A 16175-nucleotide genomic window follows, 5' to 3' on the forward strand; every position below is an offset into this window, starting at 1 on the left:
AAGTCTGTCTAAACGTGATGCACTTTATTTAAATTCCCAACACTGCCAAAATCTCTGCTTTGGCAGGTGCATTTAGCTGGGCTTTTTAGCCTCCATTTCATGCATATGCAGCATGAGAATCCACCACTGACACAGGGAAAATTGCATCCTGAATTTTAGGCTCATCTTTTGAAGTTCTTTCTCCTCTCATGCCTCTAGTTCTTATCTCTCAGCCCAGTGATGCTGCTAAAAGCTCTAGGCTGCCACTCTCTTCTCAGAATATATGTGCCATGCCAGGAACCAGTAGATTCTAACAAGGAGGAGGTAGAAAGCAATGGATGAAGGTGGGCCTTATCTCAACACATTTTCTTTGACTCTAGAATTTTGTCCTTCAATTTCTGACTGTTCTGGATGCTCTTTGATGATTTCATATGTATTTTCACTTCTCCCACATTTTATAGTTGTTTTCAGAAGGAGGGTTAGTATGATACAAATTACGCTCTCCTGTATAAATGACCCTTCTCCAATTAATTAATAGATCATAAAAATAACAAATAAACATAAAGATTTGGTGATTTAAAAAACACACTTTAAACATAGGAACACTTAAAAGCTTAGAATATCAAGGCCAAAAATGGAGGAGTACACAGTCTTTTTAAGCTATCTTGGAAAACTTGCAAAAATTTATTATGTGATAGGATATAAAGTGAATCCCAACAAATTTCAATAAATTATTTTTATGAAAACTACATAGTGTTATCAAATATAGTTAATGGGTCTATGTCTAAAGGAAATGAAATCAGTATCTCAGAAAAGAGATTATTTCAGGTTCACTGAAACATTATCCACAATAGTCAAGACATTGAAGCAATCTAAATGTCCACTGCAGATAAAAGGATAAAGAAAATATGATATATACATACAATGGCATATTCAGCTTCAGACAAAGAAGGAGATCCTTCCATTCCTGAGGACATCAGGCTAAATGAAATAAACCAGACATAGAAACACAAGTAGTGCATGATACTACTTATTTGAGGAATCTAAAATACACAAACTAATAGAATCAGACAATAGAATGTGGCTGCCATGGGCTGGAGAGAGGAGGAAATGAGGAATGTTAGTCAAAGAGTAGAGAATTTCTGTTATGTAAGATAAACACTTCCTAGAAATCTAAAGCACAGCATCGTATATACGGTTCACCATACCATGTTGTACATTCTTCTACCTTTTGGTGGCCGTTAGGCATTCCTGTCTGGTTGCACTTAACTCCGATCTCTGCATCTTTACATTGTTGTCTTCTGCCTATGAGTTTCTCTACTCTTCTTATAAAGACACTAGCTGTATTGGATTAGGGCCTATCCTAATTGAGTTTGACATATCTTAAAGTACTATGATCTGCAAACATCCCATTACCAATAAGGTCACATTCACAGGTACTGGGGTATGCAATTCAATCCATAATCTGTGTACGTATGGACTTTATGTAGAATTTTATAACAGTCTATTGAAATGTATTAAGAAAGATCTTCAAAGCAAAGAAATATACCAGTCATGGGTAATAGACTATAATATTAAAATGGTGTAACTCAATCTCATGAAGTAATTGATTCAATGCAATTCTTATCAATCAAGGATTTTATATTGTTTTGTTTTTGTTTAGTGAAACTCAATAGACTGTTTCTAAACTGTGTTTCAAAGAATTAACAGCCAAGAATGGTCAATACAGTTCTAAGGAAACAATGAAGAATGGGAATCTGCTCTACCAGATATCAATACTGATTATATTATTTCATCAAATCTAAAATGATAGTTGGAAGGGGCACCACTATTTACGTGCCATCAAGAAAAAAAAAGCATGGCCACTCTAAGGTAAGAAACGATATCTTAATGATAATCTACATAATGGATTAATTAGTCATACCAGTCACTCATTGAATTTCTTTCATCTAGTCTGAAATTAGACCATTTTTCTTGCCTTCAGATGAATTGCTTTGTTTGTGATTAGAAAACATTTGCATTTATCTCAATACATAAATGAAAAATAGTATCATGTGATTATATTAATTTATTAGGCCTTCTCAAACTTTTGGTGTTATGCTTTTTAAAAAATATGAAATTATGGTAATTTCTCCAATCCAACAATATTTCTTCATTAATACCAATTTTATGCCCAACTGCTGTTTTCAGAATGTTATGCATACACAATGAATTTTCCTTTCAATGGCAAATAATAGTGAACATTTTTTAAACAAAACACTTCAGTGGCAATTGTATACATGTATTAGTAGTAATGCTCATAACTCAATATAAGTGACTACAATATAAATGTCTATGATAAAATTTGTATCAGCTCAGAAAAAGTAAATTACATCATGACCATCACCTGACCAACAGTGATTATAAGTTATGATTCATCATCATATAAATTAAAATAAATAAATGTGCCTCTTAGGATTTATTAAATATAGTATAAAGCTCTAGTAATTAAGATAGCATGAGCTCTATGGATCCATGTTGACACAGTGCACTGTTAAAGATGATATAGAGGTAAGTACAAAAAAATGCACAAAATAGTAATTTAGCATTTATAAAAATGGGGAAGGGGGAATATATGTATTTATTTATGGGTATATAATCTATCTCTGGAAGTGTATTTTTAAAATGACAGAACTGTTGCTCCCAAGAGAGGGGGATTGAGAGGCTAAAGGATAGAAGGGGGAGAAAATCTTTCACTGCGGAGTCACATATAGCTTGATAAGTTCATGGTAACAACAACAACAAAAAATGTTTATGTCCACAGATAACTAAAGTTTAAAAGTATTTTTGAAGTTTTCATTGCTTATTATACATGGAGATAACAAGAAATATGTGTCTTGTAGAGATCAAGGTTGGAGATAAAATCATGTGGAGGATAAGAACTGACATTTATTGCAGAGTGGAACAGCCATTCTGGAAAACTGTTTCTTATAAGTTAAATATACATTTACATATGACCCAACAATTCCATTATTGGGTATTTACAGAAATGAAAACTTAAAGCCTGTACATGAATGGATATAGCAGTTGGATTCATAATTGCCACAAACTGAAAACAACCAAGATGACTTTTAAAAAGTGAATAGATAAATTAACTGTGGCCCATCCATACAATGAAATACTACTCAGTAATAAAAAGGAACAAACTACTGATTCGTGCCACCACATAAATAAATCTTAAATTCAGTTTGCAAAGTGAAAGAAGCAAGATACTTTTTTGATGATTTCATGAATTTGATGTTCAGGAAAAAGGCCAAACTATAGCAGTGGAAAACAGACCAGTGGTTGCCAGGGTTTGGGGGAGGGTGAAATATTTGACTACAAAGGGCCTTCATCAGAGAATTTTCTCGGTGATGGAACTGCTCTGCATGGTGGAGGACATTTCCCAAATTTGTTAAAGCTCACAAAATAATACAACACAGAGTGAACTTTATTTTATTCACATTTAAGAAAAAAATCAACCAGGATTTAAAAACAAAAGGAAAATGTCACAGAGGAATTCCGATTTACAGTCTTCTGGGATAACAGGTATCAGACCTATTTTCTTATCATAAGCAAAAGTGGACAAAACTGGACAAAAATGTATGAAGCAACTATTTCCATATATTGGATACAGACAGTGACCCTGTAATCCTGGAGAGAATGGAAATACACAATTTGAGCTCCACGTTTACCCCGGCTTTCTGCTCAAAGGGCATTTTCTCTTTCTTTTCTTTTCTTTTCTTTTCTTTTCTTTTCTTTTCTTTTCTTTTCTTTTCTTTTCTTTTCTTTTCTTTTCCTTTTCTTTTCTTTTCTGTTTTTCTTTTCTTTTCTTTTCTTTTTTTTCTTTTCTTCTTTTCTTTTCTTTCTTTTCTTTTCTTTTCTTTCTTTTCTTTTCTTTTCTTTTCTTTCTTTTCTCTTCTCTTCTCTTCTCTTTTTTCTTTTCTTTTTCTTTTTTTTCTTTTCTTTTCTTTTTTTTTCTTTTCTTTTCTTTCTTTTCTTTTCAGATTTTATTTATTTATTCATGAAAGATGCACAGAGAGAGGCACAGACATAGGCACAGGGAAAAGCAGGCTCCAATGCAGGGAGCTTGATGCAGGACTCGATCCCAGGACCCCAGGATCACACCCTGGGCCAAAGGCAGATGCTCAACCGCTGAGCCACCCAAGTGTCCTTCAAAGAGCATTTTCTAAACTGCAGTTGAGAAAAGCAGAATCAAAGCAGAATAGTGATTGTGCTCAGGGAAAGAGAGTGCCAGATGTCTTCAGAGGCTGAAATTTGCAGGTCAGGGTACCCAAGAGGTACTTGAGCAAAGAAGGAGCTCCAAGAATCTGCAAAGAAGTCTCCTTGAGTTGTTAGAATTGAAGTTGAGCCTACACAAGACACAGTGTAGGACTGACAGAGGAGCCAGCGAGGAGCTGTGATCCGTACAGCTGTTGGGATGCTCACACAGTGCTGGGGTTACAGGAGTTCTGAATACCCCCCTACATCCCAGCAGAATGTGTGAGATATCTGGTTGAGACCCAGAAGGGTTATGACTGAGGAATATGCTTAATCTAGCTCAGAAGGGCTACAATTTGTCAGACCCTAACAGAGCTTTAACCTAGCCTGAGCAAAAGAAAGTCTATCTGCCAGCAAATTAGCTGCCTGCCAGTAAAAGCTCAATGCTCTTAAAAAGAATATAACATAATTCAGACTATCAAAAATGCAGCATTCACCATGATAAGTAAACGTCGTGGGAAAATAGCTGTAAATTAATGATATGCAGGAAAAAAAGAGGCAATTTATATACAGGAGAACAAATATAAGATTGACTTCTGGCATCTTATAAGAGGTAATTCAAACCAAAAGACAAGGCACAAACCATTTCAATCTCAAGCTCTTTTTCCAGAGAAAATGTCCATCAAAAGTAAAAGCAAAATAAAGACATTTTAAGAGAAAAGCTGACAGACTTACTATTAGCAAATATCCACTAAAAGTAATGCAAATGAAAATTCTTCAGATAACTCATCTAAATAAAGGCATGAAGAGCACCGGAAATGATAAATATATGAGCAAATATAAACGTGAATGGAGGAGAAAGCATACCAACCCTAATTATAAGGAAGCTGGAGTGGATGTAAAATAAAGCATATTTCAAGACAAAAGAGTATCACTGGAAATAAAGAGGGACATTTTATAATAATAAATGTTCAACTTTTCAAGAAGACATAACAAACCTAAAAGTATGTATATCTAATAATAAAGACTCAAATAAGTAAAGCAGAAGATACAGAACAAAAAGTAGACAAATAGCATTTGAGGTTTTATAGTTCATCACTGAGTAATTAGAATAAGCAGAAAAAACTGTAAAAGTATGGAAGCTACAGACCACGTCATCAAGCAACCTAACGCACTTACCATTTGTGGAACAGAAAACCTGAAAGCCGTTCTTTTCAAGTGCACAGAGAATATCCGCTGGATAAATCATGTGCTGGGTTGAAACAAAATTTTTAATAAATTTCAAACGATTGATAAGTATAAAGTATGTTCACTAACCACAAAGGGATTAATTTAGAAATAGGTAACAATAAGATCTTTATGAAACCTCTAAACATTTGGAAATTAAGCAATAAACCTCTAAATGAGACCTGGATCAAAGAAGAAAACAGAAGGGAAATTAGAAAATGCTTTGCTCTGAATGTATCAAAATGTGATTCCATGAAAGCACTGCTTAGAAAGAAAGCTATAACTTAAAATATTTATTTAGGAAAAAAAGAAAGATATACTCAATGATCTACCTTTCTACCCTAAACAACTAGAAACAGAAGAACGAATTTAACCTGAAGGAGGAGGAAGGAATAGAATGAAAAGTATAAATCAATGGAATAGAAAACAAACACTCGAGAAAATCAAGGAAACCTAAAGCTAGCTCTTTGAAAAGAGTTTTTGAAAAGGGGGCCACATCTCACTCTGCAAATCCAGAAAAAGATTAGGGAACCATAGTAATCAATATTGGAAATGAAAGAGAAACCATTAGATACTCATAATACCAAATAAATATTAGAAACAACTTTATGCCAATAAGGTCAAGAACTTAGATGAAGTGGGCAAAGCCCTTTTAAATCAAAACTTAACTCTTTCAGGAACCTCCACACAGTTTTCCAGAGTGGCTGCACCAGTTCACATTCCCACCAACAGTGTAGGAGGGTTCCCTTTTCTCCGCATCCTCTCCAACATTTGTGGTTTCCTGCCTTGTTAATTTTCCCCATTCTCACTGGTGTGAGGTGGTATCTCATTGTGGTTTTGATTTGTATTTCCCTGATGGCAAGTGATGCAGAGCATTTTCTCATGTGCGTGTTGGCCATGTCTATGTCTTCCTCTGTGAGATTTCTCTTCATGTCTTTTGCCCATTTCATGATTGGATTGTTTGTTTCTTTGCTGTTGAGTTTAAGAAGTTCTTTATAGATCTTGGAAACTAGCCCTTTATCTGATACGTCATTTGCAAATATCTTCTCCCATTCTGTAGGTTGTCTTTTAGTTTTGTTGACTGTATCCTTTGCTGTGAAAAGCTTCTTATCTTGATGAAGTCCCAATAGTTCATTTTTGCTTTTGTTTCTTTTGCATTCGTGGATGTATCTTGCAAGAAGTTACTGTAGCCGAGTTCAAAAAGGGTGTTGCCTGTGTTCTTCTCTAGGATTTTGATGGAATCTTGCCTCACATTTAGATCTTTCATCCATTTTGAGTTTATCTTTGTGTCTGGTGAAAGAGAGTGGTCTAGTTTCATTCTTCTGCATGTGGATGTCTAATTTTCCCAGTACCATTTATTGAAGAGGCTGTCTTTCTTCCAGTGGATAGTCTTTCCTCCTTTGTCGAATATTTGTTGACCATAAAGTTGAGGGTCCACTTCTGGATTCTCTATTCTGTTCCATTGATCTATGTGTCTGTTTTTGTGCCTCCTCCATCACCCAGCAATTGCACTCCTGGGGATTTACCCCAAAGATACAGATACAATGAAACCCCGGGACACCTGCACCCTGTTGTTCATAGCAGCAATGTCCACAATAGCCAAACTGTGGAAGGAGCCTCGGTGTCCATCGAAAGATGATGAATAAAGAAGCTGTGGTTTATGTATACAATGGAATATTCCTCAGCCATTAGAAATGACAAATACCCACCATTTGCTTCAACGTGGATGGAACTGGAGGGTATTATACTGAGTGAAATAAGTCAATCGGAGAAGGACAAACATTATATGGTCTCATTCATTTGGGGAATATAAATAATAATGAAAGGGAATAGAGGGGAAGGGAGAAGAAATGGGTAGGAAATATCAGAAAGGGAGACAGAATATGGAAGTCTCCTAACTCTGGGAAATGAACTAGGGGTGGTGGAAGGGGAGGAGGGTAGGGGGTGGGGGTGACTGGGTGGCGGGCACTGAGGGGGGCACTTGACGGGATGAGCACTGGGTGTTATTCTGTATGTTGGCAAATTAAACACCAATAAAAAATAAATTTATTATTAAAAATATATTAAAAAAGAACTTATGAAACTCATCTGCAAATAAACAATCCAATCATGAAATGGGCAAAAGACATGAACAGAAATCTCACAGAGGAAGACATAGACACGGCCAACACGCACATGAGAAGATGCTTCATATGACTGGTCATCAAGGAAATACATACCAAAACCATAATGAGGTACCACCTCACACCAGTGAGAATGGGCAAAATTAACATGGCAGGAAACCACAAATGTTGGAGAGGATGCAGAGAAAAGGGAACCCTCTTGCACTGTTGGTGGGAATGTGAACTGGTGCAGCCACTCTGGAAAACTGTGTGGAGGTTCCTCAAGGAGTTAAAAATAGATCTGCGCTATGACCCAGCAATTGCCCTGCTGGGGATTTACCCCAAAGATACAGATGCAGTGAAATGCCGGGACCCCTCACCCCAATGTTTATAGCAGCAATGTCCACAATAGCCAAACTGTGGAAGGAGCCTCGGTGTCCATCGAAAGATGATGAATAAAGAAGATGTGGCCTATGTATACAATATTCCATTGACAATGGAATAGAAATGACAAATACCCACCATTTGCTTCAACGTGGATGGAACTGGAGGGGATTATGCTGAGTGAAATAAGTCAATCAGAGAAGGACAAACATTATATGGTCTCATTCATTTGGGGAATATAAAGAATGGTGAATGGGAATAGAAGGGTAAGGAGAAAAAAATGAGTGGGAAATATCAGAAAGGGAGACAGAACACGAGAGACTCCTAACTCTGGGAAACGAACAAGGGGTGTTGGAAAGGGAGGTGGGCGGGGGGTGGGGGTGACTGGGTGACGGGCACTGATAAGGGCGCTGATGGGATGAGCACTGGGTGTTATGCTGTATGTTGGCAAATTTAACTCCAATAAAAAAGAATAAAAATCTTATTTAAAAAATAAAAAATAAATCAAAACTTAATAAAACTGGTATAAGAGAAAATAGAAAAGGTAAAGAACACTCTTTTTCACGGCTCCTCAAAATGGTGGGCTGCTTTGGGATGAAGCTGAGCATGTTTCCCAGCCATGGGCAGTCAGGAACTCACTGAAGTGGATGATGTTTGCAAACTTCTTATCTTTTATGAGGAGCAAAAGTGGCTGCTGATACTCTGGGTGAAGAATGGAAGGGTTATGTGGTGTGAATTCCTGGTGGGAATGACAAGCAAGGTTTCCCCATGAAGCAGGGTGTCTCCACCCACGGCTATGTCCATCTGCTACTGAATGATGGGCATTCCTGTTACAGACCAAGGAGGACTGGAGAATGAACACACACATCTGTGGATGCCCATCTGAGGGTTCTCAATTTGGTCCTTGTAAAAACAAGGAGGGGAAGGATATTCCTGGACTCACTGATAGGACTGCACCTCGTTATCTGGGACCCAGAAATGCTTGCAGAATGCACAGACCAGTCTCTCTAAAGAAGATGCTGCCCCCCAGTATGTTGTGAGAAAGCTCCAAAGCAAGGAAGATAGGACACCTAGGACCAATCAGCCCAGGTTCTGCGTCTTGTTACTCGGCTCTTCCTGCCACACAAACGTGGGTGTATTGCTCCAAACAGTGTACTAAGAAAAATAAAAGGCTAAATAAAAAGATAAAAGGCTAAATAAAAAAATAAAATAAAAGGGTAAATAAAAGAAAAATAAAGATTATGCTAAACTTTTGACCAAGAGAATGAACGGGCCAAAGAAAAATGCCAGCAACAGATTGCCAAGAGACGGAGCCTGTCCTCTCTGAGGGCTTCCACCTCTGAGTCTGAGGTCAAAAAAAAAGGGGATGTTCAAGAGTAACAAATAAATAAGCTCAACCATCAAAACAACAAAAACAAACAAGAAGGAAGGAAATAAAGAGAAAAAAAGAGAAAAAGGAAAAAGGAAAGAAAAAAGGCAAAGAAAAAAAGAAAACGTCAATAGCCTTACATATGTCAAAAAAGACTTCAGCCCCAGATGATCTTACTATTGAGTTCCATCAACATTTGGGAAGAGATAATACTAATCTCATGAAAACTCATTTAGATAATAGAGGACGATAAACCTTCCACCTGATGTATGAGACCAGAATAACCCTAATCCCCACACCAGATAAGGATACTGTGAAAAAAGAAAATTATAGAATATGCTCATGAAAATGGTTATGAAAATCCTTAATAAAATAGTAGCAATTCAGAAATAGTGACATGTATGTTTTTTTAAGATTCATTTATTTATTTGAAAGAGAGAGGAAGGGATCATGTGGTCAGGGAGGGGCAGAGGGAGAGAGAATCCCAAGCGGACTCCCTGCTGAGTGTGGAGCCCACACAGGACTCCATGTTATGACCCTGAGATAGGACCTAAGCCAAAACCAAGAGTCAATTTCTCAACCATCTGAGCCATCCAGGTGTCCCCCAAATAGTGATATATTAAATGGGTACTACATTTGGACTAGGTGGAGCTTTTGCCAGAAATACAAGATTGGTTGAGGATTTCCAACTTAACATAATTCATGATGCTAACAGAATAAAGAAAAAATCACGTTCAACTGCTGAACCACCCAGGTGCCCCGCAATGCAACTTTTTAATTTTCTCCCCCCTCTCACCGTCTCATCATTTAGTAAGACGTGCTAATGGTGATTAACTTGTGTCTCATTATTTAAGTTGTGGGATATTAAAGGGGATACATCAATCAGCTAGGATAGGAATGGATATCACTCAAAGACCAAAAGGAACTTGGTGTCCTCTTACAGCAAAAGGGTGGCCATTGAGGGATTCTCCTGTAATTTTAGGCAGAAGCATGACTGTGTTATTGTCTGTGTTAGGAGAATAAATATGGTTTAAGGAAATGTGTACGGGGGCCACACTGACAAGGGGGTGATATGTGGTGGTTTTGCACTGTGCCACCTTGGTCAGGGTGAACTGTGTTTCTCAGAATTCCCTTCCCTGTGTGCTTCTAGTGAGAACAGGCTGCAAGGGAGGTGCGGTGCCAGGTAGATAGAGCGCAGGGGCTCTAGCACTCTAGCTCACCTACACGGCTGTGTATCTGCCGGCTGCTTCCTTTGGCTGAAGCAGCAGCTGAGCTTGCAATTGCTATGCCATCCCCTCATGACAGATGAAATAAAATGGAGTCACTTATGCCAAGGGGTTTTAAAAAGGAGTTGAGAGGCCATTAAGGAGGGATATGTCCTTACCTGATGGAACGATGAACTTTTGAACTGGGCCAACCTGCAACTATTCCAAGGATGCTGCTGGAACAACTGCAGGTTACTACAGTAACCATCTTTTGCTTGATGGGAGCCCTAGCGATCAGTTATGTTTAGCCACGATTAGTTTTCTACCACCAATACCAATCAAAATTCTTTGTAAACAACATACACAAGCGTTCTCCTTTGTCTTAAAACAAAACAAGACAAAACACACAAAAAACTGGCTTTTGTTCCCTAGGGGGCATGATCTGGGTTGCTGCCCAAATCTGTGCTTCCCAAATCATAATTCTGAGACTCTCAAATAAATGCTTTTATTTAAGTTCTCCCTCTCTGCTGGGTGGGCCCTGGGTCCTCCCTCTCCCTCCTTCCACCTGGTAAGTCAGGTCCTGGCTTCTGCAGGACACCCGCACCCGCAGGATCAGAAGCACTGACTTCAGTCTTTCACTGTGGACTTCTGCTCAAGCACTGTGAACAGCTTGATTGTGCTCTCCCCCATCTAACATCCACGTCTATTTCCTGTACAACAACAATCAAATCCAAAACTCTATTCTTTTCTCTTTTTTTAAGATTTTATTTATTTATTTATTTATTTATTTATTTATTTATTCTTTAGAGACATAGGCAGAGGGAGAAGAAGGCTCCTCACAGGGAACCCGATGTGGGACTTGATCCCAGCGCCCCAGTATCATATCCTAAGCTAAAGGCAGACACTCAACCACTGAGCCACCCAGGCATCCCCAAAACTCTGTTCTGAACCATATATCTTATCCCATTATAATTAAAAACAAAAAAAATCCTAATGGAATCTGTCACCTGAGGTGCTAATTTCAGGAAATGGCTGATATAACCTTATTCCTGAATTACAGGAGCATTTTAATTCCCAACAGGAATTTTTGTATAATAGGATTCCCCATACCCAATGAAAGTGCTTTGAATTTCAAGCGCAACTTAGGGAACATTTTTGCCATAAAATTAGCAGACAGTCACAGAAACCCTGGAGCCAATTGTCTAGGAGTGGCAAGTTGCTGATTATTACCTTTTCAAAGTACCTAAAAAGTAGTAAAAAAATGTTTTTAAACCTTCCTTTAGGTGTGACCTTGTAGCTAGAACTGGGAGGCCTCAGAGTGTTTGGATCAGTTTCCAGGTGGTCTGTACCAGGGAAATCCTTCTCCTCAAGGGCTATTTCTTGACAACCTAGAATTGGGAGCAGTGTGTGGCTGCTGAATGTTTGTGATTAATGAACACAAAATTCAATGTTCTAGAGGGAGGAGATTGCAAATAATGAAATCCTGGAACTCAGCTTGATTTTTGGCATTGACATGACATGACTAAGCATAAGTCCACTCTGCATCTGGACATGTGGGAGGGTCAGAAAAGGCATCTGAAGAGGTGGCGCTTTGAGGAGGGGACATGGAAGTGTCCACATCTTGGAATCATGACATGTATATCTGTCCCTTTCTTGTGAGACCCCTGTGAAATGGGGATAAGTATATCTGCTTTTCCTGGCTCACCAAGTTGCAATGAAAATCAAGTGAGTTTCATCTTTGTCATTCATTCATTCATTCATTCATTCATTTCACAAATGTCTTTTAAGAATACAGTTATCACAGGCACTATCCTGTCCCACATCCTTGGGTTACACAACTAAATAAAACACGGATTGATACTCTAGATGGATACAACACACACTGCAACCCTCGGCAAGTTACTAAGCCTCATTTTTCATTTTCCAAATAAGACTGCTAACAAGTACCTTGTGTTTGTTTCTTGGGTTACTATGAAAATGGATAGAAATTATGTGACAAATGTATAGGATGTAGTACAAATGATTATTGTATTATTCTTATGTCATTATTATTTTAGAGAGAAAGTACAAAGCAAAAGAATCGATCTTACTCTGGAGGGAGTATGGTCAGATTATCTCCATTAATAAGTGACCCTCCAGCTAAGTCTTTTTTTAATTAATTATTTGAAAGAACAAGCAGGGCAAGTGGCAGAAGGAGAAGGAGAAGCAGACTCCCCGCTGAGCAGAGAGCCAGGTGAGGTGCTGGTCCCAGGACTCCAGGATCATGACCTGAGCTGAAGACAAATGCTTAAGCCTCTAGCTAAGCCTTAAAGAAAGGCTCACTTGGGTAAGAATGAGACAAGATTCTGCAGATAAGAAGTGGGAGCACTTGGCAGTGAGGAGGATGGATGTGGGGGTCTGCAGTGCACCTTCGGCTTGGTGTACTCATTCAGGTAGAAGATAAAGGGTAGAGTGGTATGAGTACATGATCAGATGTTCCCACTGAGCTGAGCCACACAGAGCGGGGCTCCTTCACAGATTCCACATTCACAGTCGCTAGCATGCCACTTACCACCTTCTTTTGGAAACCCGTTTATGTAACAAATCCCCCCAACTAGATCGCAAGTCCTTTGGAGAACAGGGACTCGGTTTAATTCACATTCACATCCCTAACCAGCATAGTCACACACAGAACACAGTGAATATATGTATCTTGAACGGCTGTGACAAGTGCTAGAATCAAGTTCAGAACAAAGTGTTATGGGCAGGGGAGCAGGGACCCCCTGACTTTGCTGGAAATGCAAAGACTTCATAAGTAGTAATGTTTGTCCAGATCAAGTTAGGATCTTTGTGTTAATCCCTTTAGACCAGCACTTTTTTTTTTAAGATTTTATTTATTAATTCGTGAGAGACGCACAGAGAGAAAGAGGGGCAGAGACACAAGCAGAGGGAGAAGCAGGCTCCATGTGGGAAGCCTGATGCGGGACTCGATCATGGGTCTCCGGGATCACCCTGGGCTGAAGGCAGATGCTTAACCACTGAGCCACCCAGGCAACCCATAGACCACCACTTTCTAAGAGAAAGCGTCTTAGGCGCTATGTGACTTGTTCCAGTGATCCTTCAGGATCTAGAAAAGTCAGCTGTTTGTCCTTTGACCCTTAGGAATGAATGTTTCTACAGCTCCTGATGTATTAACATTATTAGGGCTATACATACCTGGTCTGTCTGGGCTGAATTACAGCTTAGCTGGAGTACATATATTTTCTAAACCCCAAACCAGAACACATGACCTGACAAGTGTAGTTTTGGGGAAAGATGAAATAGGGTATTTGGAGTGGCAGCTGTCTTAGAAAATCTCTGTAACCTCTGGTTGCTATTAGTATAGCCCCTTACTTCCTTGTGCTTAGACAAATATGAATTCTTCAGGGACCCCAAGGTGATGGACTGTGGCTGGTAAGAATTTGGGTTTGGGTAGGATTCAGTGGGATTCCACAGAGGTCTGGAATATTGGCATAGACTGAATGCGCTGGGGGAAGGGACATGGAAGATACACTCTGCACATGCAATACATGCCTTCGAAGAAGTAAAAAAAAAAACAAAAACAAAAACAAAAAAAACAGGTCTTATTTAGGATAAAACAGCCCAGACTGAAGTTAAAAGCAGAAGAAAGAAAATTAAGGGAGGAAAGGAAAAGGAAAACACATGGTTCAGTATCCATAGCTACCCATATCCTTTCTAGCTGCATGACCTTCAGCTCATCACTGATTCTCTTTGAATGTTAGTTCTTCATAACAACAAAATGGATTAAAAATTGTTGTATCATAAAATCATGTGTTTATCCACCAAGAACGGAAGCAAATTAAATCTAGGGTAAGAAGGAAGCTGTATTATAAAAATTAGAAAGAAGTAGTAGAAGAATCAAAGGAGAGAGAAAAGGAAGAATTTCAGAAAAAAATAAGACAGGAAGGAATAAATCCAAGAATGAATGATAAAATTGAATCCCAAAATAGCATAGTGCAACACCAGAGACAGAGTAGCTACAAAGACTCTGAGGGAAAAGAAACTAGAAGTGAAAAGCTAATGCAATCACATATGTGCAAATGATTTGAAAGTTTAAAGGAAACTTGCAGATGTGAGAAGTCACTAAACACGAAAGCAACAGAACTGTGAGCAGAATGAGCCACTATCAGGCTTTCACAGGGGACATGAAAGTATCACCTCGGATGTCAGTCAAGAATTCTAGGTTTGGGGAAAGGTACCAGATGGCCCAGCTGGCTGTAATCGGAGATCAAACACCGTTTTAAACAAAGGAACCAGGCAAAGACTTTGTAAATAAGCCAGAAGACTAAAGGAAAATCTTCATGTATGCACTCCTGCATCCTTCTCTTTTTCTTACCCACTTAGGTAAACTGTGACTTTATTAGTATTCATAAAGAAAAGGATTTAAAAGGAAAGATCACATTTTTCTGCATATACCTACACATTCATCCATGAATCTTCAATAAAGAGCACACAGACATTATGCAAGGTCACTCACTCTTTTACCCAACCCTAAAAAGATGCTTCAGTGCTGAGCTAGCAGCATACTCAGTCTGGTATTAAAAAAAAAAAAAAAAAAAAGGAGTTCCAGAACCAGAACCAGAGCCAGAAGACCTATGGTCTAGGTTCAGCTCTGCTGGTGTTAACTGTGTGACCTTGCCATGTCCTTTAGATTCCACGAGGCTCAGACTAAATCATATGTGAAGTGAACATTTTAACCCTACCTGCTCTAACCACCTCATGGAGTTATGATGACAATCAAGTGAAATAAGGTAAGAAAAAGCTAAGCAAACATTAGTTATTATTAGGTCATCGAGAAGATGGTGGTACTGAAGGAACCAAAATAGCTCAAGTAGATAACTGGTAGACCAGCTAGCCAATCCTCATTCTGACAGTTGGTTAAATTACATTCTAGACTCTCAGGACATAAGGACATCAAGGAACAAAAAAATGGCCCCAGTTTTTTTCCATATCACAGTTAGGAATTGGCTGGGGGAAGGGGCAATGGGGTAGAATAAAGGGCATATTGCTGTCTCTCTTGGTCATACCTCAAGAAGTGCCTACTTTCTCTGATCAAGCTTCTTATGACTCACATCTGCAAGGTATAACAGGAAGCAAATTGACCCAAATGGGGATCTGAGACTTTATTTTACAGGTTACCAGCTTATTTCATGCATATGATTTCATTCGCTCCTCATCACATTTCCGTGATGGAAAATCTAGGCAGCCCCATTTTTGCAGATGAGCAAACAGAGGCTCAGGGAATTACTTATATGCTCAAGATGGAATAGAGGAAGAATCTAGCCGACAGCTCAAATTTTATGACTCTAAGCCACATATGCTGAGCCAACTAGAGAGAAATGATGATTATAACTAGAAAAGCCATTTTTTTCCAGCTCTAAAGCCTAATATTATCTACACATGATTTTCTGAAGTCTGCACTTACAGTTCAAAGAGGCATTGATTTAGTTTTTACCAAAATATGCCATCTGTATCTTTGAAATCTCTTATAACCCTGTTGCCTATTGAGGAGCTAAGATCTGAATAAATGCTTTCATTTGGATTTCAAATGCCTTTATCTTCATGATGCAGACACTTTATAGACAGCTGATAAATAAAATAGAAGGTCCCTCACACAAGCTAAAAATATAT

This window comes from Canis lupus, chromosome 38 (genome assembly GCF_048164855.1).
Source record: "Canis lupus baileyi chromosome 38, mCanLup2.hap1, whole genome shotgun sequence".
In the NCBI taxonomy this organism is placed as follows: Eukaryota; Metazoa; Chordata; class Mammalia; order Carnivora; family Canidae; genus Canis; species Canis lupus.